This window comes from Pogonomyrmex barbatus, unplaced genomic scaffold (genome assembly GCF_055798465.1).
Source record: "Pogonomyrmex barbatus isolate J1 unplaced genomic scaffold, ASM5579846v1 scaffold3, whole genome shotgun sequence".
Taxonomy (NCBI): Eukaryota; Metazoa; Arthropoda; class Insecta; order Hymenoptera; family Formicidae; genus Pogonomyrmex; species Pogonomyrmex barbatus.
This window is the reverse complement of record NW_028297127.1, coordinates 14,787,640-14,812,935: the sequence shown is the minus strand read 5'-3', so window position 1 is coordinate 14,812,935 and position 25,296 is coordinate 14,787,640. Positions and strand designations below refer to the sequence as shown.

Below are 25,296 nucleotides of genomic sequence, written 5' to 3'. Positions count from 1 at the left end.
ATAAAATAATCATAAAAACGATGGTTTCCATCGTGTATATCGAAGAGACTTAAATTTTATAAATATTTGCATATTTTTTAAAAAATATTATAGCTATAACGAATTAACTATGAGATATCACAATAAAAACTGGAATAAAACGCTACTGCAAAATCGAAGTATTTCAAATAATAAAATATCGATGGGTAAAACAATATGATATATTAAATATGATATATTGGCTGTTATAATTTTAGTACGCTTTTCACAGATTTTTTTTAGAGGTGTATATATAGCTATTTGCTTAGCAGAATCATAATCATACATGTTTTAATTGTAAACTCACACAAGTATAATTTGCAAATAATTCAATCGTAAGAAAAAAACTAACAAATAGAAAAAGCTTTTAATTTCTTGTTTTAATAATATCTGTCTTTCTCTATTTTTTTCTGTTTTTCTCTATTTTCTGTCACATCACTTTCGATAAAATTATCTGAAAAATTTTTTTACTATATTGCGATACAGAGAAAAAGAAGAGTGCTAAATAAATATGGAAACATTTACAATCAGAAATAATAAAAGCAGTAATCTCATATATGATACAAGATAATCAAAATATTTTTGTCTGCCAATTAAATTCGGTTTCCGCTTTAAAAACTTCAATACTGAATCCACGTCGAGGATACATTTTTTCGACACGACTTCACAAACAAATTGCGCGCAGCCCAGCAACGTGCGCAATTTTCGTTGATCTCGCCGAAGGTAGTTAAAACATTTTATAACGACACGAAAGGGAATACGCGACACTCTCGCCGACTCAATTATTTTTGCACAGCCCGCGACGCCCCGAAAATCATTTTCTCGTTGAATTTTGTCGCGCGAAAGGTCAAAAGAGATTCACCAGTCGTGGAAAAATTCCAGCGTGAATTTCTTTACATTTTCCGGAACATCGACTTCGAAATAGAGCGAACGATGAGCTCGCTTTGCGCTCACCTCGAAGACTCGGGCTTGATTTATTTCACGGAAATGGTCATGTCTCACTGACGTTACGGTTGTACTTCAGCAGAATATTATTTGTAGAATATAAGAATGGAAAAGAAGATTTGAAAAAGCCTGAGAACGCATAGATCTGAGGGATATATGTGTTTCTTAAAGATACAGCAAATGCATACATATATCTTGCATATTGTAATATATAAAATGTATCAATACGCACTATTCCGATTCTACGAAGTTTCCTTCCAATTTACTCAAAAAACGATCTCTTTATAACATCTACATCCTCAGTGTGCAATAATACGCTTCAAGACACATACGTTTCGGAATCCGGAATGCGAATCGAGAGTGCGTAGCACACGTTCGGATTCCCGCGTGAGGCACCGTCTCTCCCTTCTTCCCGCGCCCCACCCCTTCTTCTTTTTACTTTTTTTTCTATCGCCCCAGCAATTGGAATTGAGTCGTGACGAGTCCCGTCGGTGGTTTCAGTCGGCAGATCCCTGAAAATCCCCGTTGGGATCGTTGACCCCCTCCCGAGCATCCCGCGAGTTCCAAAGTGGTAAAAGGAAGAGTAGCGAATAGTGCGATGGTGAGAGAGGAAGAGCGAGAGTGGAAGAGTGAGAGGACGGGGAATGTGATACAGAGAGGATGGAGAGGTGTATTCCACATCGATACTCTCTTACTCGAGCTATCCTCTCGCAATATCGTCCGGTATATCGCCATCACGTCTGATTGAACTGGTAGTTTATACCTATACGACTCATAACGATTCAACCGTGGGAAAGAAAAGGGCATGTGCCTCTATTTCTCTCTCTCTCTCCCCCCCCCCTCTCTCTCTCTCTCTCTCTCTCTTCACCCCTTTTTCTCTCGCGCCTCAATATCCACTTCGGGGATGAACCAAACTTGAAAATGCTAGGCAATTGAACGAGGTTAAACAAGGTGATCTCACCGGTGATTTCTAAGTGAAATTTCCTTCGCGAAATGAAAAATCTAAATGATTTTTCCATATAAATTGTCGGTAGCTACTTAAGTGTATACCGTGCGAACGCGCCAATGTATATTCGCATTACCGATGAAGCATCGTTTTTATTAGATCAGGAAGAAAAATTCGTTAGGTTGAGAATAAATTAAATATATTTAGAATAGATTAAAATTTTGTCTGCTTATACTATCAATGAGGAATAATCGTAAAAATGCAAAACTTAAATATAAAATATATTTGGGTAAAAAATAATATTTAATAGTCTCCAAAATTTTTCTTATTTTATATCTTAAACACCTTAATAAGAAGTTTCAAAGTGAAATTGATCTTAAAGTCTTTCAAGTATTTTACTCACTCACTAATTCCATAAATTAATCATAAATCTAATTATTTTTTAATTCTTTTATTCTATTATATTAAAAAAAATTATTTTATTCCTCTTTTCGGTTCTTTTTACAAAAAGTAATATCTGACTTCCGGAATATCCCGTATGATATTTCATTTCTTTTACTTCCGTACAACATCCGTCATTCTACGCTCAAAGGTATCGATTTATCATAACGACTTAAAAAAAAATCTTCTCCAACAGATTGCATGACCTCCTCGAGCGACGATGAGGAATCTGTTACGCGGATCGGCTTCGTCGGGGTTTTAATCCCTTAATGGATCTGACAAGAGTAATTATCCGCGCGCGTCCTTCGGCCAGTATAATCAGGCCTGCCATTCCCGCGCCGGAAATCAATCATGCGAATTAATAACGTTACGAATCGGCGGGTTGTTATAAATCATTCGATGCAATGCGCGAAAATGAACCCGGCTCTCTTCTCAGATGGATGTAAACATTACAGTGGCGTATACGGCAAAATAAAACGTACACGACAGAACGCTATCTCGAACACTTATTTTGAAACTGATCTAACTGATCTCCGGCTTTTAAATATTATAAATTTTCATAGAATTTAATTGATATGTTAACAAATTAACATTTTCGAAGCTCTCTAAGTAACAAATGGCTAGTATATTATATGTATATCTATGGTTCATACGATATGTTACAGATATAATTATAAATATAATATTATAATATAATATTATAGTATTATATATTATATACATATTAATATTATATATGTTTTACAATTATCATTTATACGTATATATTTCAAGCACTTTTTAAGAATTAAACTGATAAATGAATATGATGACAAAGGAGGGCATGCAGCTCGCTATAACCCGCCCCTCTGAAAGTGTCATTGACGCGCTAACAGGTTCCCAGGCGGAATCGATGGCGCGTTTTTGTGTGTGGACAAAAAAATTACTAGTTACCGATACGCCATAATTGAAACGGACAAAAATGGAAACGTCGGCGAATGCTGAATGGAATCTAAAATAAAAACAGCAACACAATCGTGCCAACGTAATTAATGAAAATGAAATTTTGTTGCATCCGCCTTTCTTTTCATTTAACTGGTTATATGAGGAATCGAGGCACGATGTAGATCTCTTGATCGATTTGCAAAAATATCGGATTATTAAATTATTTTAGGATTCCTTACGTAGATAATGTTATGAAAAATGTGTACAAGCATATATGCAAACAATCGATTTCCAGCATACATTAATCAGATTATATCGTCAATTTGCTTTAATAATAGTTTCTAATGAAATAAAGCCAGATGACCTTCTTGAAGAATATATTGAAGAATATATTTCTTCTTTTTTCTTTCAGATATCTTTAAACATAAATGCAAATTTTGTTAATTTTTTCTAGTTTTATATTTATGAAAGGGTATAATAACTTAATATTTATAAAAATAATTTTAACAATTTAATAAGAAAAATAATAACAAAAAATTAAAAAATGCAGATCTTTATTTTTCAAAAATTAAATATGTTCTTATTTTTTCCTCTATTTTATTATTAAAAAAATTAGATAATTAGATAAATTCTAATATTCTGAACATAAAATAGAATTTAGATTTAATTTGGGGATATCGATTCTTTACATGAAAGACACCTTATAGATGCCTGCTGGTAGGATGATGTCGAAAAGAAATCGCATCCCGCGGAATCCGAACAGCCGCGGAAAAACGACGCAACGGAATTCCCGACGAAGTGCGCCGGTTTTACGAGGGCTCTCTGCAAATCAGCCTCAGTCTTCTATCCCTATTCCACTTTGTTTATCTTATTCCCTTATTCCATGCATCTCGCTCTTATATAGAGTGTACAAAAAATAATAATGCTTCGAATAGAAAGAAACAAATTAAAAAAACATTGCTTAAGATACTGCAATTTAGGAATTTAATCATTCAAAAATTAATTATTATATTACTTCTTATTATAATGTGCAATCATCGTTTGTTATGTTTTTCAGTACAATTTTTTTGTACCTCGATTCACTTAACAAGTACGAAGAAAACTCTATAACTGCACTCTATAATTTGATTTTTTTTTTATATCAACATTTCAGATAATGTTGAATGTAATCGGAATTAAGGAAAATGAAATGAAGAAATGAAATATATTACCTCTCATTGTTATTACTCTGTTACTTTCTCTGTCTAAATTAATTTTTAAAAATAAAATTTTTAAATAAGATTTCGCTGAGACATGAGAATTGTTTTCTGTGCACCCTATGTATTGGCACCCTTCCCGTGTCTCCCTGTCCTTCACAGAGTGTCGTCAATCTTCGGCTGCAGCTCCTTCGAATTCCGCTTACTGTCATCGTTCGCATTTCTCACGACCCACGCACAATGCGGACTGGATTTGGCAAACGTCGCAAAAGGAAACTTTATTCTCCGACTGTTAACCGCTGCCGCGATTCAAACAAGGTGATTCCTTTCCTCTGTTTCACGTCTTACTCTTCATTTATCATCGAAACCAGAAACTTACCGAAAAAAATCATACTAATAATAAAGAAATCGATTTTACATGTGCCGGCTTGCGAAAAAAATGTATAATGTTTTAAATAGATGTATTTTACTTTTTCAATTGTTTTCAAATGCAAATAATTCATTTAGTTAAACTTTATTTGGACTTAAAAGGATTTAAAAATTTTATTTTCTTAAACATCGATTGAATAAAATAAATTGAATAATTTAACGTAAGACAATGCTGCAACATGTTTAAATCAAGATAAACAAAATATAAGAATGACAACATTTTGAAATAAATCAATTGGTTCGCATTTCAAAATATTTCATCCGATTCCTTGATTTCCCGAAAAATGTGAATTTTCGCAGGCAGCGAAACGTTGGGATTAAACGACCCGTTGAACACTTATACCGCGAATGAAATATGCCGAGTTTACGCGTCTGCCATCCCGTTTCGTGAAAATCGTTTCGTGAGATGGAAAAGATCGATCGCATCGCGCAACATGGCGATTACCCGACGCTGCTTTCGTATTCTCCTCGGAAACAAGCGACCGCGCGCGCGCAAATGCACGTTATACCGTCTACCAATTTGCTATTCAATCAAGCAGATCACTGGAATGTAGTTTAAAGTTGTTCTATCCCAATCTCATCTTCGCGAGTTTCGCACAATTTCGCATAGATATGTATATACATATATGTTGTAAATGTGTATGTGCTTTGTGCGCACACCCACACACCCACCCACCCATCCACCCACTCCTCCCCCACACACACCACACACACACACACATACACACACGCGCGCGCGCACACGTTGTGTACATATATATGTATGTATGTATGATATACATATACATATATACGCACACATTCGTTTCCAATTTCTCTTTTCCGGAAGAGTCCGTTTATCCACTTCGGAAGGAAACGTGGTTGCTGCGCAACCGAGATTCGTCGTCTCCCTGGTCTCGGTCTGCGGTGAGATGCAGAAAATAAGAACGAAGGGAATCGAGATGAAAGAAAGATATACTCAATCGAATCGTCTTTTATTACCGAGACATTCATGCGAAAAAATTGAAGATCGTTTACAAATCATGTCCGCAATTTGCTCCTTGTATAAAGATAAACGCATAACCTCTCTGTATCTTCGAAAATCAAATAATACTTTCAAAATAGAATAAAGAAAAATAAAAAAAAGTAAATCAACCCCGAAAATAATAATAACAATACGAATAATAAAGACTTTTAAATACATAATTTCAGAGTATCTTAAATTAATCCGTACGCATTTATCGAAGTTATCATCAACAGCGACATGCTATTAATATTTAACATTGTAATGAAGAAGCATGATAAATGTGCAATTTATAAAGCGTAAAAGTAATATTTTCCGCTATTCTCCAAGCAGATTTCGCACATAAAACAAATTGCACAAAATATACACATTCCAAAAGACAAACAAGTGTGCGAAGGTATACCTTATTACAAGCAAAAATTCAAATGTGTAGTTTTCCAAATATTTTGAGATGTATTTTCGATCGGAAAACTGAAAATAAAAAATCATCCTATTCCACCAATATTTTATTTTAAAAGTCCGGCGGCCTGTTTATCATTGAAAATTTCGGCCTATTAAATGCAATCGGTGAATCACCGTAGTATGAAAATATTTGGCGCGCATTGTTCGTCTCGTAAAGGGCGCCTACGTAATTAATCACGTCGTATCTTTATGCATCTCCGGCCGAGTAACGAGATTATGTTCCCCATTCGCATGCATACCGTCCCAGATCCATAATCGCCGTCGAAAGACTCGCTTTTACGATAGATCTTTTTTTCGCTTTTTCGAGCGGGAAACGCAAATTGTTTATGTATGAGAACACTCCCATACGTGTGTGTGCACGCGCGCGTGTGGATACGGGGGGCTCATGGAAATTACTCCCAAAGTATAGTCATGAGCGATATAGTCAACATGGTGGGCTCCCGAATCTACGAGGAAAATGTCGCAGAGATGGAAATTTAGCGGTTAGTAATTATATTCGTAGAAGCGTTTTTTGGGTAAGTAACGAGATTTTACATTTCAAGTATATTTTGAGTTAAAGCCAAGGACAAAAAATATTCCGAGGAAAACTAAGCGGTTAGTAACTTTTTTTTCAAAATTGAGTTTTTAATATCTCGCATGATCTACTAAATATCGGTCATCGTGTATACTTAAAAATTACTAGCGTTTATGTAATATTCCTACAGCATACAATGTTCCAACGTGGACAATAGTTTTTAAAGTTAGTTTTTAAAAGAGATGTAGAAAATGAAAGATTTAAAACTTGTTTCTCCTCTCCTCTTTAACAGAGCATTATAATACTGTTCTCGCATATCAAATATTATGGAAATCTCATTTTCGATATCTACTGCATTTTCAATATCAAGCTTTATAAGTTGGAATAACAAAGACATTTTCTTTTAAAATAATCGAATCCATAATGGTATTGATGTAATGTTCAAAAGTTAATGGATTATCACATATAAAATTGCATATTCTTCGAAGCGACTATGTTCGATACTTTTTTCTGACAGAAAAATCACTTTTGCTGAAAAGAAACTTTTTTCTCGAGCGTAAATGCTTTTTCTAAAAGGAAAGCTTTTTTGAAAAGAATTATCGAGATGGAAGTACTGATCACGAGATTGATCGAATTTACGTTCACAAGCACGACACAGACCGAACGCAACGAACCTGTCACTTCGCTTTCGAGGTAACGAAGGCAAACGGAGAGTAAATTTCACAAATTTCTCTCTCTCTGTCTCTCCCCCCCCTCCCCTATCTTCCTGTCTACCTACCGTCTCCAGGAAGCCCAAGGAAGCCGATAAACAGTCTAGACCTGATTAGCTCACAAATAAGTCGGAAGTGATAAACTTTAAAGAAATGCCATCCAGCGCATACTGCGGATTTATAAACAAAAGCAATAAAATGTTATTTATGGATGATCCTTTACGTATCAAAAGATGTATCTGTCATTAATTCATTAATACTTTTCAAATTTATTAAACTTATTCAAACGTATATATAAAATCTATCAGTCGTTTTTACATTTCCATAAAAATAAAATAATGTATGTTTATGAAGTGTACATTTTACGATATATCGAATGCGGACGCCTGATTAAATTGACGTTATTCTCATATCAACTCTCATACAAATGATCCTCGATTAATAGTATTTCGTGTATAACATTATCCATTATAGGAATGAAAATTATGTTTCGTGATTTCCGCTTGTTGAACTTTTATTCATTGCATTTTAATCGTGCAACGATTGCATAAAAATATTTCTATATGTCAAACAAGTTACGTGTGTATTTTATCTCCACTTGCTGAAAACTGAATATTTTACTAGAATTTCTGTTATCTATTCAATATATTATATTTTATTCTTTTTCAGCGCATTTAAAGAAGAGGATTTAACATTTCGCCGATCGGCATGCTACATAAGCTACATAAGCGTAACAGATGTGACTCCATCGCTGGAATTACTGGGTCGGGAAGAGTTAAGGAATTATCAATCTTACTAAGCATCTTACGCTGCACGAATGCAATTTCCGCTGATCGAAGAGGAAGTAACAGATACAAAATTGATATAGTTTAATCGGTTCTGAAACTAGATCGCAGATAGCACTGCAGATACTGATAGCGCCGTTTTACGTAGATCGTGAAAAGTTTTACGAGAGTACTCCCGATCCAGATATGGAAATACGCGCGATTGGTATAACTACTGTAAGAAAACGTTGTTGTAAGACGGCAGAAATGCCCGGACAATCTCGAAAAGCATGTTCGTAAAGTGCATAGTAGATAAAGGACATGAAATCCGAATAAAAGAGGGATACCTTCGATCGCGATTAATGGTACTAAAACCTGTTTCGAGGACTCTTCGATTCCAATTTTAAAAGAGATCTTTTGCAACGTATTACCAGATATGTGGTAACGCTAGGCTACTTGAACCGCTTGTAAATCATAATGTATCGTGAGTCTAGATAAGAATTATCGTAACAGCTCACTGTCACAAACCTAAAATCTGGAACTTCAGCATTTATCGTGTACAAAAGTATGTTATTGCAAAGATACTTTACTAACTTTCTCTTCCAGCGGGTTTCCAAGTTAATAAGGAGACATAATTTTCCCTTCTTCCGCTACATCGGAGAGAGAGAGAGAGAGAGAGAGAGAGAGAGAGAGAGAGAGCGCAGTTGTCTGCTGCGATGTGAGGTAAATTAGTATAATAAAAGCGTCGTTCATTAACCCGACTACTTCTCAATCTACTCCTCAATCCCACCCGAAGACCTGAATTTCTTACAGAAATCCCACTAATTAATTAGGAATATAACTTCGTGACAGCGCGGTGAGAGCTGATGATCGGCGTAATTCTAAGTTTTTGCAGAGTTTGAAAAATGACGAATGGAAAGCGGGACGACCGGAAGCAAACTGTTCGCCAGAATCAGGATCATCAACCAGCCATTTAGCAGACCTTCGTTGGGCCTGCACGCACATACGCAATCCGGTATTTAACCACGCATACTATAGATTCACACACTCGCAAAGAAAATCTCCGATAGCAAGAGCAAGAAGAAAAGAAATCAAATGAATGGATTCGAGAAGGAGGAAAGAAGATAAAAAAGGTATAAAAAAAGAGGATAAAACGAAAAAACACGAATAGATTACAGATATATCAAATAGAAATAATTATATATCTTAGGATTCACAAATTGCTTGGAGAAACAAAAAAAGAGTCTTTATCAGAAATGTAAAAACCGTAAAAGTAATAAACAAGTCGAAAGATAGATACAGACATAAAAAATGTAAGATAGAAAAAGACAAAGGAAGGAATTAAATCCCTTAAGTACTATGGGTAGCGAAGAGAAGAGGAAGAAAGAGGAAGATTAAGAGAGAGAGGGGGGGGCGGAACATGGCGAAAGAGAGAGAAGGAGCAATAAAGAAAGATCTCTGAATGCAAATGTACAGAGAAAAGGGAGAGAAAAAGGGAAAGAGAGAGAAAGAGCACGGATCGAGAGTCGAAGGGCGGCAGGGCATTAACGAGCAAGAGGGCAAAGAGAGAGCGAGTGAGCGAGAGTAGAAAGGATGAAGGCGAGGGGCCGGATGCGCGGGACGGGAACGTCGGGGTGAGGGGAAGGAGGGACCGAGAGAGGGACTAAGGGGGGAAGAACGAGAACCAAGAGCGGAACGAAGAGGCCGCGAGTCTGACGGGAAAAATCAATAGCGGCGAGCCGGCGAATCCAACCCGTCCAACCCTCTTGCCTCTCTCTCCCCTATGTTCCTCTCCTCTCCTCTTTCTCTCCACCGCCGCTCCCTCCCTGTCTCCAGCTCGCTCCCTGCAATCCCTGCTCCTCCGTATGCCCTCTATCTCCGTCTCGCTCTCGGGGTCGAACCCGAGCCCACGCATCCACACGACTGCCCTGGCGTACCAAGCCTCTTCTACCCTCCCTCCCCCCGTTCTTCACCATCCCTCTCCTCGCCCTCTCTATGCCCTCCCGCGACGTCGATAGACCCCTCGAGCCTTCGCGGAAATCGCATACCGCGGAGGCTGCACGAAGCTGGCGAAACAGGAGTACTCGCCTTATTCCGGGACCTTTCACCCCAACTTTATCCTTCCCCTCGCCCTTCACTGTCAATTCCTCCCTTCTGATCACAGGTAACGAGACCGAAGGTCAGGGTTAACACGGTCCTCCGGGACATCCGTGACGAAGCTAAGGACTTGGAAGGATAGTATTGCGCTTAAACGTGGTGCAGGTTGTGACGAACGACGATAATCAAACTCTAAGTGACCAACCAAACTCTAAGCACCATTTTTAAAGTTAAACAAGATTTATTTACAAGATACCAAAAAGAAGCACGCGATTCGTAAATGTAGCATAATAAATATTACAGCAACCTATGTTACAACATGAAGTTATACTTTAGAATTGCACTGTCCAAGAAATGCTAAAAAATGTTGTTACTCTAATAATAAAAAATAATATTACATATATTTCCATATTATTTTCAAAACAATATAAAATTGAGTAAATTCCAATTACTTCAACATTATAAAATTTGATGTTAGTCAAATTATATAAAAATTGCTCAAAAATCAGAACAATGCTCTTTCTTAAAGGAAACAAAAGTACCAATAAATTATTATTACAAGAATAACAACAACAAAGAAAATATAAATTTTGACAAATTATCAAAGCAGTTCTCCTCAAAACCAATAACTTTTTCTCGAAGGCTCATCGCACTAGAATTTCGCGAGTGTTTTAAAAAACAAAACTCCGAAACGTAAAATTTAGATCCGAAACGGTTAAGCCTGTTTGCCAAAGCACGGCCGTAGATGTCGTCGCGCTTCTTTTTACATGCTCGTTTTACAAGTGTACCAGGACGAGAATACCAGCCGGCGAGGTTGCCGCGCAAGAATTTGAATACAATGGGCCGGTCTGAATTTTTATCGGCGCGCCAATGTAAGCTCGCGAATCGAACAACGAACGAATGCAAATCCCGACGTCAATTAAACTTTAGTCACACCATCGACTATTTCCACTGTAGGGATTGGCGCTATTGCGATTGCAAACGCTATAGAAACCGAATAATTTCAAATTCGTGAATTTCTGATGCCATTAACGAGAATCGCGTTGGAATAATCCAAGTTGTAGGATAAAATCTATATGGTAATGAGCGATCAGGACACACTGAAAATCAAGCACACTTATTTTATATTATGATATTGACGGCTAAAAGTAATCAATTTACTTTAATCAATTTAGTTATTAATTTTATCTTTTCATATTCACCAGAAGTTTAATATGTGTCTGTTAAATTCAAATATATGTGTGTTAAATAAATTATTTAAATACCATGTTAAATATATTACAGCTTAACATTGATCGAAACTCGATCTAAAATATATCATACTTTTTTAATTCGCAAACCATTCAGATTTATCGCGCGATTTTAGCCAAGACTGCGCTTCCTGAATTTCGCGCGGTCCCGCTGTTCCAAACATGTACTACATCCAGTCGAATAGAATTTTTGAAATATGAGATGCGTCGTTTTTAAAATAGATGTTTTATTTATGGGAGAATCCCGACAGGCCACCGCTAACTGTCGCGATCAGCGGTTCCTCTCTTTCAAACGGCGACGTCGACATGACTAGCGCCGACGATTTGTCTCCGGTCGCGGAAACGTCTCGAAGATTTCGCGAAGTAAAGGCCCGTACGGTGTTCTAAATATACGGTGCCTCCCCTCGGCACCGAGAAACGCTCGGTCATTTCGCATCGGTTTTCGTTAACCTGGTCGCGCGATGCGACGCGCCGTGACGTCGCCGCCGTCACGCTTTCTGATTTCCGCGAGCACGACACGCTGATATCGGCTAGGTACATTTAGTGACAATATTGCGCAACGTGTCCGCGCAAAAATAAAGCGGAGGAATTTATAAATAAATTCCTGTAAATAGCGAGAAGTCGTTATGCGCTCTGTGCGAGAACAACGTGTAAAACGCAAATGTAATAACGCGGATGACGATAGGCGCATGCAAATGTATGCAAACCCACGTGATATGTTAATCTCTATATTTTAAATTCTCTGTCGTTCCGAAGCGGCACGCGGCTTTCCGTTTCCAAGCCCAAGCCCTTCTTGTATATTGTCCATCAAATACAAGCGGTGCAGTGGGACAGAAAATATTCTACGAGTATCTTTATATTTATAGATTACCGCGCGTATATATTTCAATAAAAGAGCGGATATTTCCCGTATGCCTTCGGGCATTACGTTCTCTCTATATAGTAAAGAGCGGATTCCAGTGAAATTGACATATCGTAACGAAACAATTTATAAAAATAAAATCAACGACGACAATTATTTACATTTACATTCATTTTTAACTTCGATAGCTAGACGTTTTGAATATCTATCTTAATTAGCCGCATATATTCCACATACTAATTAAAATTAATTTAGTAATTATTGCTCGCTGCCCGATGATGAATGTGCAATTACGTTTATGCGTTACGTTTATTTATCGTTACCTCTGATATTATTCAAAATGAAGCGTTATCTAATACGGCAAAATATTTCACACACTGATCGGTTTCGGTTTCGGAAAAGGTTAATCAGGATTTGCTACGACACCTTGAATGCGATATTACGACGTTTTGACTTTGCTGGATCTTCGTACGCAACCCTCGCGTGATTTATCTCGCGTCGTTATTATACGCACGGCCTTGCCCTAAGCCGGGGAAACACATGTAAAGCCCGTCGGTATTACGCAACACGCTCCCAATTTCCGCGGCCTTTCGCGAACGCGGCCGACTTTCCAACCGTAATAATTTCAACGTGTCTGCCTTTATTAGACGCATCAAACGTGTAAGTGCATCTGCCCCCGGATCGACGATCATGATTAACTCGCGAATGTTTACGCTAACGGACGCCAAACACAGGTGCGGAATTGCTTTCTCCTTCGCGGCTGTTCCCCCCTCCCCTCCCTCTGAAAATCTTCATCCTGCACGAAAAGTATTTTTCATAAAAACATGAGATTAGCGAGAGCAAGTCGGACAATTTTCATTTTCACCATTTATAATTTATCGTGTAAAAGAAAGGCAAAAATAAAGAAAACTAGAAAGTATGTCGTACATTTATCTTTGTAATTCTTATCATCTATCGTTCCGTTGAAAGCCGTCTGTAATGACGTAGGATGACGTAGATGCGTGTATTTGCTCGCGGCAAATACATGCTTCGTAATGCGTGTAATTCGATAACTGAGAACCGAGCGTGATACCAAATGCGAAAAGTCGACGTGAAAAAGTTTCATCTGCAACTTTAATTACACACCGGGATGTTTTTAAACGCGATATTATTACATTTTTCTGCAATTCGATATGTGACATTAATGACAATTGTTATCAGCACTTTTTTTTCAAATTGAAGTTTTTTAAATTTTTAAATTCGCACAATTTTCAAAATAAGAAGTCCACATATGTTTTCCCAAGTAATTAAAGTAATATAAGTTTTTATGTTAAGTTAAATTGAACACAGAGAAGACTACAAGAAAAGTACAATATTAAAAAAAAAAGGAATACCACAAGAAACTCCGCAAAGTAAAATAACGCAACTGTTTTCTACTTTTTACATAATCGTCTTTTTTCCTCCGAATGTAATCAAAAGTTTAATTGTTTAGATTCGCGTTTCTCTTGCATTTCGTACTTCTAGACATAATAAGAGACAATCTTCTTTATAATACTTTCCATGCCTAAAAAATTACATAGAAAACTTTGACGTGTCCGAACGTCATCCTTCTCTCGACATTACACGAAAGGATCAAAGGTCGATGCGAGTTTCATTTTCCGATTTCATGTCGCGCGCTTACGTAAAGGTTTCCACCCCCGAGGGTGGCGCAACGTCCATTCTCCCTTAAGATATCGATCGAGAGAGAGCGAAGCAGTCGTTTTCTCTTCGCTCTTTCGTGGACAGAAACGGATCCTGTCGCAAAGGAGACGAGAAAGCGAAAAAGAGCAAAAATAAAATTGTCTTACTATTGAACGAGCAACGTAAGGAAGACACGAGAAGCGTAAACACTTGCAAAAACTATGATAAAACTGCCACCGGAAATTTCATCGGACTCGAAGTTACAACTGGTTGCACGAAAACGGATTTTCACAAAGATATTCGCGATTTTCATTCGTTTTTCCAAAATAAAACGTAATGCAGAATGTAAAACAATGAACAGATAATGGATGGATTATTTTTACTTATAAATTTTTACGTACAAAGATCATACGAATAACACAATACTGAAAAATTTCCGAAATAGATTGTACAAATCTCATAAAACATCAATGTCTCGCAGAATTTCCATAAAATATAAATTCCAATATAAGTACCAATGTATCAAAACCTACCTAATGCTCTAAATCTGGAATTTCATATGTTTTAAAACTGTGTAAAAAATTTTCAAATTATTGATTATTAAAACCTTAATCATTGAAATATTAGAACTTTCGAAAACGTGCAATTATAGAAATGTAATTTTTGCGAATCTTGAATCCTGAAAAATCTTGAAATTTTGATAAAGGAGAAAAATTTTGCGACATCTCAGAGAATCCTGAATTCTCGCAACACACATTACGTCACAATGCTGTTAACTTAAACGAAAATCAAAAATTAACTTTAGAAAGAAGTCTAACTAACGGCAAGCCGGGCGTTGTTGCTGCTATTTAATCGCAAGATTTTGCCTGCGAGGGGAATTAATAACTTTAGCGCGACGAGCCCCATTTCGAGCCCCCTCCGAACGTCTAATCGATATTCAATTTTACGCCATGCGCTGTCTAGCGTGACTGGCGTCGCCGTTCCGATGGCATCAATTATCCTAGGCATCGGTATTTTGATGGATGGCATAATTCTGCGGCGAATATAATATTCTGGTTACCGCGACTTTGCACAGAAATAATGCCGCACCGATTCGCGTTAACTAGATGCCCTACATTGCGGATTGTAAAGCAGTCTGTCTAAATGGATAACTAGAACTTTCTTCGGCATATGATATCCTCGTGGCTGCGACAGTACGATGCAGCATATCTAGTAGATATACTGGACAATTTGTCTATACCTTCTTTCCTTTCAACTACTTGCGTAACAAATGTGATTATACATTGATAATATTTACCGTGAAACCGTAAGATAATTGATGGGGAAATAATTTTGATAAAGTTTTACGTTTCTCTAAATTGGCGGTTTTAAAGTCTAAGATAAAAATTTCCTATTTGAATTTTTTTAAATGTAAAAGCTTTCAGATATTTGGAATCGTAAATCTCAAAATTTTTAAACTTTAAATCTTTAACCATATGCCATATCTGTAACATTCAAAATTGAAATCTTAAGATTTTGTGATTTAAGTATCAAAGTTTTCAAGATGTTCAGATTCCAAAGTTCCAACAAGTGCTATTTCAAATTCAGAAATTTCAGAATCGCAAAAGTTCGAAAATCTCGAATCAAATTTTTCTATGTTATATTCACCTTTTACGTTTTCAAAGAAAAGTTCTGCTTCGACATACGTTCCAGATCCTCATTGTTAACTATACCTCACAAACAATGTAACTGTCATCGAAAACTCTTCACTTAGAGAGAATGATAAATTCCAAAAAAAAAAAAATAATCAATATTTTCATCGACATTTCCAATGGCAGTTCTAATAAAATTTCGCGATACCGGCAAAGATTCGGTGCGTCAAGTATATTAAGTAAGCCCCGACGTCGATAGTGGAAGACGACGGTAAGTGTCGAGTACTCTATTCAACGTCACGGCATAGTCACGGCATCGCACAGAAGGCAGCTTCTTCACGCTCTGCCGATAATCGCAATGACAAGATTTTAGCGTGTAATAGGTTGCGGATAATTATCCATAATCGGTGTTCGAAAGCAGAACGGTGACCGGCGAGGGGCGAAAAGCGGAGGGGTGGCTTGTAGCTTTGGGGTGGTAGTTAGCTTTTCATAGAGATTCCTCTTGGACAAGGAAAAGGATAGCGAGACAGAAGGGACGGGAGAAAGAGAGAGAGAGAGAGAGAGAGAGAGAGAGAGAGAAGCGCACCATCACGGTTTTCAGCAACCCTCATAGACAGAAATTACTCTACCCCGACTGTCTGCTCGCAGTCCGTATCCACTCTCGACCCTTGAAGGGAATCGGTCGAGCTGGAGGTAACTATCAACCAGCCCTCAAACGATGTTCAACGGTGCAACCTGTTACGTTGACGTTTGACTACAGTGATTGACCGATCGGCCGAATGGCAGTGTAATAGACGTGAAACCGATGCATGTCTCGATATTACTATCCGCTCTCTCTCTCTCTCTCTCAAAGTTTGGATACTTGCTTTCGTAAATATGCTTTGGGTATTTGCTCTTCAAGGAAATGGTATGCTCAAACAACGCCAGAGTCTCATAGGCTTGTAAAGCATACATGAAAGATAAAAAAGTTCTTACCGATATTTTCATAAGCGTTTTTTTTTTATCGCTAAAAAAACGAAGAAGAATTTACGAAAGCGAGAAAGAGAAATAGCAAATGAAACTTTTGTTTCAATTAATGATACGAATTAATGTGATTAGATGTATTGATACATCGGTATATTATTATTATTATATTGAAACTGTTCAATTTAGAAAAATTTCGAAATTAGAAATAATTCCCAGTAGTAATCAGTGACTTCTCACGTTCGTATTCCTTAATTCTTACAAATAATGCTATGAACTTCTTCAGATCATAATTCGCAATCTAAATCGCTTATGAATAGCGGTTACGACGACACTTTCTCTTCGTTCTCTTTCCCCCTGGTATAAAGCGATGCGCACAGCACTAAGAACGTCTAATTAGTGGCGGCGGTACATTCATTAAGGACGCAGACCGGTGGAGAGTCCTTTAATTCCGCGGTACAGTTTCGTCTGATTTACGTCCTCCGTGTCGCCGCCGCACCCTCAACGTTTCTTAAAGCACGAATTCGCACGAAATTCACTCTTGATGATCATCTCGTATAAATCATTCAGAAAGAAAAGCAAGTAGCACACCGAAACAGTGTTTCCATAATAATAATTATCAGTCATGAAAATAGAAAAAAATATGATAATTAAGAAAATTAATCGATTAATTATTAAATATTAATTTAATAAATATTAAAAATTTATAATGAGCATTTATAACAATAAAGATTTAAATATACATTGAGAAATGGTCAGAAGTTTAATATTATACGGATATAATACAGATATAAAAATTGATATTAAAAATAGAAAATTAATATTTTTTTTTCTTTATTCTTAAAATATTAGCTGTGTCTTCAACAGCAGCATGTATAATAATTTCATTATAGACCGTAAACAAGATTCTAATATAATTAAGCTGCAGTTTCTATTTTACGAGAGATAAGAGTCTAGAACACTTTTGTCTCGCAAATTAACTCAACAATTTTGAACTTTATCGAATGTATTCAAAACTTATTACTTTTATTTTCTCCTTTGACTAATCGAACAGAGAAGTCTTGCTATTTTGATAAAGTGGCTATCGATCGATACACTTACACAAGATATCTTCGCTTTGTATAACTTGAAGTTCTCCTATATCGGTCTTAGAAGTTGTGGAATTAATATGCGTGAATAGAAAGTTAAAGATGTAATCAAATGAATATAATCGACAAAATTCAGTCGAAAATATACTTTTATATATGAAATCAATTTACAAATATTAAAATTAAAAATAAAATGTATAATATTTTATATAATTGAAACATTATTAAATTATCTAACTTAATAAACAAAACTAAAAATTACCGATGGATTCATTAATAGATTTATAAGACAGAGAGAGAGAGAGAGAGAGAGAGAGAGAGAGAGAGAGAAAGAACATTAATTTGTGATTCTGTTTAGATAAGGAATTATTAATATCATATTAAATTAGGTAATATACATATTAATAACACAATGATACAATTATGTAATAATTACAATTATAATATTAATATCGACAATCAGATTGTATATTCTTTTTTTGTTTTATTCTACATCATTCTTTTATAACATAAAAATTCATTGTATAAAAGAAATTTCCTCAGAGAGAACAAATAAATTAATTTCCAATCTCCCAAACTACTACTAATGCAATTTGCGCACGATTTACGAAGTGACAGACGTTTCCCCTTTTGGAGAAAGATAAACTTGTTGCGGTTAGTCAAAAGCGAAGGAGGTCAAACTCAACGTGAAAGTACGGCGATGATTTCAAGCCGCGGATATCGCAAGATATGATTTAACGTAGTTGGCGAAATTTATATATGCAGATGTAAACCATTCAAGCGAGCGCAAACGTAATCACGGAATAGCGGACAAAACGGGTCTTACGAATCGAGCAAGCGTGTTTTCGTGAAATTGTGTTCGATCTTTCGGTTTTCAATATTCAACGCTCTGATTGAGTCGCTTCACATTGATTGGTATAAATTCGAGCTATGCAACCGAACCCCAAGTTCTCTTCTAATAATATCGAAATCAAAGAATTGGCGCACACTCTCCTTCGAAATGGAATTATCGTGCGCGTTCGATGACGTCACATTTCCTCACCAGTTATCACAGACGAGAAACCGGCGATGTTCTCCACCGTGTGTGTCTCATTATACATGTGTTACTATATCTCGATAACGCACGCGCGGTCCCATACGATTCTTGAAAGTTCTTCTCATGACATCGTAGTTTTCTCCCCGTGACGCTGCACGTGACCGCGCACGCGGCGCGATGCAACAGCACGCGACGATCGATCACGCACGCATGCACGCGTGACGCGCTTACCGCCGCGACGCACGAAAGGACGCAATGCGACGCGACGCGGGGAGAAAGACGCATCTTTTTCACCTGCGAACACGCTCGCAGGCACCGTCCTACCTCCCATTATATTATATTTTGTACCGCGCGACGAGAGAGATATGTTCGCGCGAAAGAGTCCCACTCGTGTTCCGTCCATGACTTCGACAAATTGACATTGCGAATGGAAGATAGGCGTAACTTCAAGTAAACTACGCGAGTAGTTGTACAATATTCATAAGAACGACGTAATAGAATACTTCGCCTCACGTTTCACTCGCCGGCATTAAGGTGCAATCTAGAGGTGCAGTCATATAAGACACTCATACACACGCAAGCGTCTATTTTTGTAACGTGTAAAAAAAGGAAGTAACTTGATTTAAGTGTCCTTGCACTTTGAGTCGCACAAATCGCTTTCTTCTGTACACGAATAACGCTAAAAACCTGTCGCGTCTAATGAGAATTATATCTTATCTATCCATTAAACGAAATATCACGTCCAAGTTGATATTTATGTGCTCGATGTTTATCAACTTTAAGAAATACGAGTGTATATTTTTATCGGACAAAACATCGCGAGTGAAATTCCTAATAGCGTCGTAAATGAAATTCTTAATGGAACAGATAAAAATAAAAATTGGCACATAAATCAGACGGTTATGTAAATATGTCGAGGGCACGTTTTACGAAGCCTCTATTACGAGCTTTTTAACAGAAGAAAAAAGAAAAAAAACAGATTTGATCTTGATAGGATCTGCGAATAGGATCTTACAGTTAAAAAACACGGTAGTTAAGTATACGATGATAGATTACCAACAGAAATCGCGCAGATTTTTCGTTATATAATGAAATAGAATACTTGGAATTTACTTGGAGCCTTGAATTTACTCGGAAACTCTCTGTTATGTACGTATGATTAAAATGCTACGAGAAAAAGACAACGCGTACCTCGATCCATATACACCATCTTGATTACGCTACAATAATTAAATCGTGCTATCGTCGAGAAAAAGCCCGCCTACGCGCGCGGCCGCTGCAAGACCTCTTTACGTACATACGTAATACGCAGAGAAACACGCGTGTGCTAATCACGGATTTAAAAGCCCCGTCGGGAATCAGCTGATCGTCTCCGTGGGCGTTTGAAACCGCGGGAACTTGTTTCCCCGCTACATCGCATGACAAGCGTGTGCGTAAGCCGCAGCACGTGATCGAGCACGCAATCCTGCGCAACACGAAGAGAGACCCACTTTGCGGTAGTAGTAATCAACGACTGTTAACTCACAGACTTCCCATATATACAGAGCGTCCCAGAACTACTATCGCATTACGATTGACCGCGGAATCTTTGATCACTTTCACGAGTATGCGTTTCCTCAAGAGGAATTTCAGGACGCGGATAATTTACAAGTCATAAATGTTAAAGAAACTTTTCGTGAATATCGAGCTATATCGTTAATTTTTTAATTTTTAAGCAACCGGTAAAAATTTACAGTAAATAAGTCGTAAAATATAAGTTATATAAAATATATTATGCGTATTACGAATATTCTGCTAAATAATCGTCTGTTATGATTCTAAAGTTCCTCTCTTGTTAAATTTCTGCTAAATAATCATCTGTTGCAATGAAAAATGTTTACGAACTGTTAAATGTTTACGAACTTATTTAAAATCGCGAATTATTCGATACGATTATTTGCGCAATGGTAAACAATTTAGTTTTCATTTCACAGGCAACGCGAATAAATTTATTCTCTTACTTCAGTTGCGGCTCTGGACATGACAGCAAATGTCGTGACACCTCGTCACATAGGAACGGGCCCTAACACGCAATGATCGATCGTACGACCATGCGATCGTTTCCCCTCGTCCTGTCCAATGCGCATGGTCGTGCAGCGATGCATACCGTCGCATCCTGCCGCAACTGTCACTTCGTTACACCGGACATGCCTCGTTTGCAATTATTTCTGTGCGTTTCCTCGAAGGCTCTCCTCGTAATCGTCGTCATGCACCGAATTGCGACTTTCGCGACGGATCGTTCCTCGTATTCTCTCGTATTTTCATACGCGATTGTTGCAAATTAAAATTTCTAACTTGACAATAGAGAAATAACAGTTTGCCTCTTCGTCTCGTTGAGAGAAATGCGTCTAATTTCGATCCTCACGAATAACGATTGAGATAAAGCTACAGATAAAGAATCAGACAATTTGAGAATGTGAGAATCTAACGTTTTCAAAGACGTTTACGTCCGCGTATCACGCGTCAGCGTAATTCAAATTTATCTTTGCTGTAAGATGAAAGCGTCGTGATTTTACGTATTCCTCGAACGTATCTCGCTCTACTCAAATGTTAATTTACATGCGATCACACAGCTCGGGACGATGCATTTTCCGCGGATCGGAAACCCCCGTCCGGCGCTCCCGATTTCGGAGTTTCTTTCCAAAGGAACTCTGCATATACAGTCTCATAAATCTCAACAGCAGGTGTACGTATACGGTGGGGTCAGCCGTGTCACGAAACGACGACGACGAGTCTCGCCGCACGTGGACACTCTCGTTCCGGTACTCGGATGCGGCACTGACGTTGCCCGATGCAATAACGCGCGGAGGGACATGACGTGCACCGGAGTGCACACAGTGTCTGCCATATTGATTGGCTTGCTCGATATTACGTAATGTCATTAACACGTCGCTTACACATGCGTCCCTAATCCCGTCCCGACCCCCGCGACGTGCGACCCTTCAGTTTCCACAACGTTGTCCCCCCTCCCCCTCCACTCCCCCCCCCTCCACAACCCCTCTCCCCGTTCCCTTTCTCTCACCCGTACCAAGGGAATTCGCGTGCATACGCACCCTGTTGCAGAGCGAGAAACACGCGGACGTACCATTAGACAAATAGGAAGGAAAGCGGGGGTAGCGGGATAAAGAGTTATTATACGTGCGTGCGTAGGCGTGTTGTAGGACGAGAGAAGGATGGATGCGCACACAAACGCGACGTGTCGCATAAACCACCGCGTATGACGAGTGCAGGATGCACGCGTAATGATATACGTGATGAGCGCGTGCGCCGCGATGCATCTCTACCTGCAGCGGTAATTGGCGGTCGCCCGACAAGTTTCAGCTAAGAAACGAGTGGTCATGGCCGCTAGTTCGTAAACATTTATACAGAAAAGTAAATTCTTAACAACTAAAACACGCAAACACGCAATCCACTAAACCCACACTTTATATGTCAAACATATTTAAACGTTCTTTTAGAATATTCTCTCTCTCTCTCTCTCTCTCTCTCTCTCTCTCTCTCTCTCTCTCTCTCTCTCTCTCTCTATTTTTACGATAAATTCTTTTCTGTGATGTGTCCGTTGTTCGAGTGACTAAATCACCGATTTACGCTTAAGTGAGCTCAATTCACTCGCGAGATATTCATTAGTCTACGTGAACTTTGAATAAACCATATATAGCCGTAAATAAAATTAAAAATGCCATTCATCTGTTCGCGCATAATAAACTCTAGAACGCCACGATATAAGAACGTTTTAATCATAGCTTATATTCTGTATCGCATAATTCAAGCTAGGTGGATTGACGACAATTCTACGAACCGTTACAATTTCTCATCTGTAAAAATGCGCGGCCTAGAATGTTTTGTGCACACCGAAGTTTCCAATCAGGCTTTCCATGGTTGGCATTTTTCATGCACGTCACGATGTATTCGTTTTCGACGGTTTCATCTTTTTTTTTTTTTTTTAATCGATTTCTGTTTGCGTGAGCGTAATTACGCGCACGTAGCTACTCGTGTTCTGTCGCATACGTCAAGCGCGTGGACACAGCCGCATCTCGAAATAAGTTTGCATATTTTATATTTAGCAACTGGTTAAGTAAGTGCATTCGCTCAGTGCATTCCAATACTGGTTATATATCAAACCGCTGATATAACTCAAAATAGCCTCGTATTATTTCTGGAAGGCTGAATAAGTCCGAACTGAAATAATTTTAGTTTGATCACAACATTTTTCCGGGAAAATAAATGACGCATATAATTTCCATCCGTTTAATTATATTTCGCAATTTTTCAAACGTAGCGATAAAAACCATATCATTTCGTAACATCAAATTTAAGTGCGGCTGTAATTAATCAAATATTGACTTTGTCAAAGTTTTATGCCGACGCGCAAATGTAGCTTTGCAAAAGAAAAAAATATAGATTTGATATATAAAAATACATCAAAAATTGTAATAATTAAGGAACGAAAATAAAATACCATACAAAATATAAAATATAACGTCCTGGATCAAAGGATTCAGCATGTTCATATTTCGTATTTGCAAACCTACATATTTATTCATTTTTATAATATTTAATTATTGAGAAAAGTATTATATATAGTTGCCTTTTAAATATGTCAGTATCTTGATAAATGATTATAAATTCGCAAGAGAAAATTTTGAAGCATCATTCTTCGTTAAGACTTAACTTTCGTTTTTCAATAAATTTATCTTCTTCTAGATTTATTTTCTTGCAGATAATTTGTAGATCAAACCTACTTATCTCAAAAGCTATAATGCAGAGATGTGGTTGATGTTGATGGCGACTGTACCGGAAGAACTTACAGCAAAAAGGCGCGCAAGGCCGCTGGTACCTTCGACTTGGTACCTTTGGATACGGCCTCGAAGGTTCGGTGTTTAGTTCGCTAGAATGAAGGAAAGAAAAAGAGAGAAAGGAAGAGAAAGAGAGACAGAAAGTGAGGTAAAGACAAAGGGAAACAAAACGAAATGCTGTGGGAGGGAAGGAAAAGAAAAGAGCAGACAAAAGAAAAAGAACTGCAAGGCGAGTCCGGTGAGCATCTCGGTTAAAAGAATCCGAGAAACCAGTGAAAGAAGAATGAAGAAAGAAAAACTGGTTCCAGAAAGCGGCAAGAGTATATACCACGATATAAGAATAAAAAGAGCAGTAATGTGCATAACGCAAGATGATAAATTGGGAATCCGTCCGAAACGTGAGTTAGAAATCCAATTCTTGAAAAACACAAATGTATACAAAAACAGTTTAGTCGGTGCGATTTTACTCTTTTTTCCCTGGTCTGTCTTATGGAAATTTATTTAACTAGCTCTTTCATATGCAATGTCCATACAATCGCGGACGGTTATCTCTTTATTGTCGAAAAAAACGATGCATATCATGAACTTATAAAAGAGCAAAAAATTATGGAAACAACAAACTAGTAAAAAGATATATTTTTAGTTTAATATATAATTCGATCTGAATAGACCGAGATCGATGTGATAGGAATAATATCATCCTTATACTATCAAGAAGAAGATCCAAGTCCATCGATTTGACCGGCTAGATTTCGAATCGAATCACGCTCGTCTTAAATGAATGTGCTTCGGCGAATTGCGGCATTTAATATTCTTACATCACAGTGCCTACTATCATTCTCTGACGACAATTCGCGTCTGTCCCTCCGTCTATAAGACCGATAATGCAGCCTACCTAGTTTAGTAGCAGTTCCCTCCGACTGGAAGAAATCGTTACCGTCTGCGGCCGGCGGTATGTAATATTCACGACGAAACTTCCGCCGCGCGTTCGCGACTGTTAGGCCACCGCGATGTAAAGAATGATTTTCTACTAACCCACTTGATCGAGTCTATATATATATATATATGGTATATATACAGGCATTTCCCTTTTTCCGCGCGTTTAGCTTCTTCCCACTGACCGAATTATGACAATTGAACCATCAACCTGAAAAATAATCGAGCTATTGCTTTTAATAAATGAGCTAATCATCAATTAATGTTCGACGAATAGTGGCGCGTCAATTGAGCGATAATCAAACCTATTTAGACGGTTAGTAATATCTAAAGTAGATAGGAAGAAACTTCAATTAAAACTTTAATTGCGCTTTTGAAATAAAATTAATTGTTTTAAAAAATAAACCGCGTTCTTTACAATTATCTGTCGAACTGTAAAATATATTCGGATCTTTAACACTCTAATCAAATCCTATTAAAATGTTAAAAAGTTAAAAAAATTATTAATACACGTCGTTTTCATTTTTATTTATCATCGTAAACTAAAATAAAATATGCGTGGAGTATTTAACGATTTTCCGATTTCT

The 25,296-nt window shown here is 37.5% G+C and overlaps 1 protein-coding gene and 1 long non-coding RNA gene across 6 annotated transcripts in view; one reads left to right on the top strand and one right to left on the bottom strand.

Moving 5' to 3' along the window:
- Rbp6 (RNA-binding protein 6) overlaps positions 1-25,296 on the bottom strand; it is a 596,225-nt gene that overhangs the window by 546,901 nt on the left and 24,028 nt on the right. The window lies entirely within an intron of this gene.
- Positions 7,681-18,144, top strand: LOC148936103 (uncharacterized). Its single transcript, XR_016139832.1, has 2 exons — positions 7,681-9,485; positions 9,563-18,144. It is a non-coding gene; the product is annotated as an uncharacterized LOC148936103 (long non-coding RNA).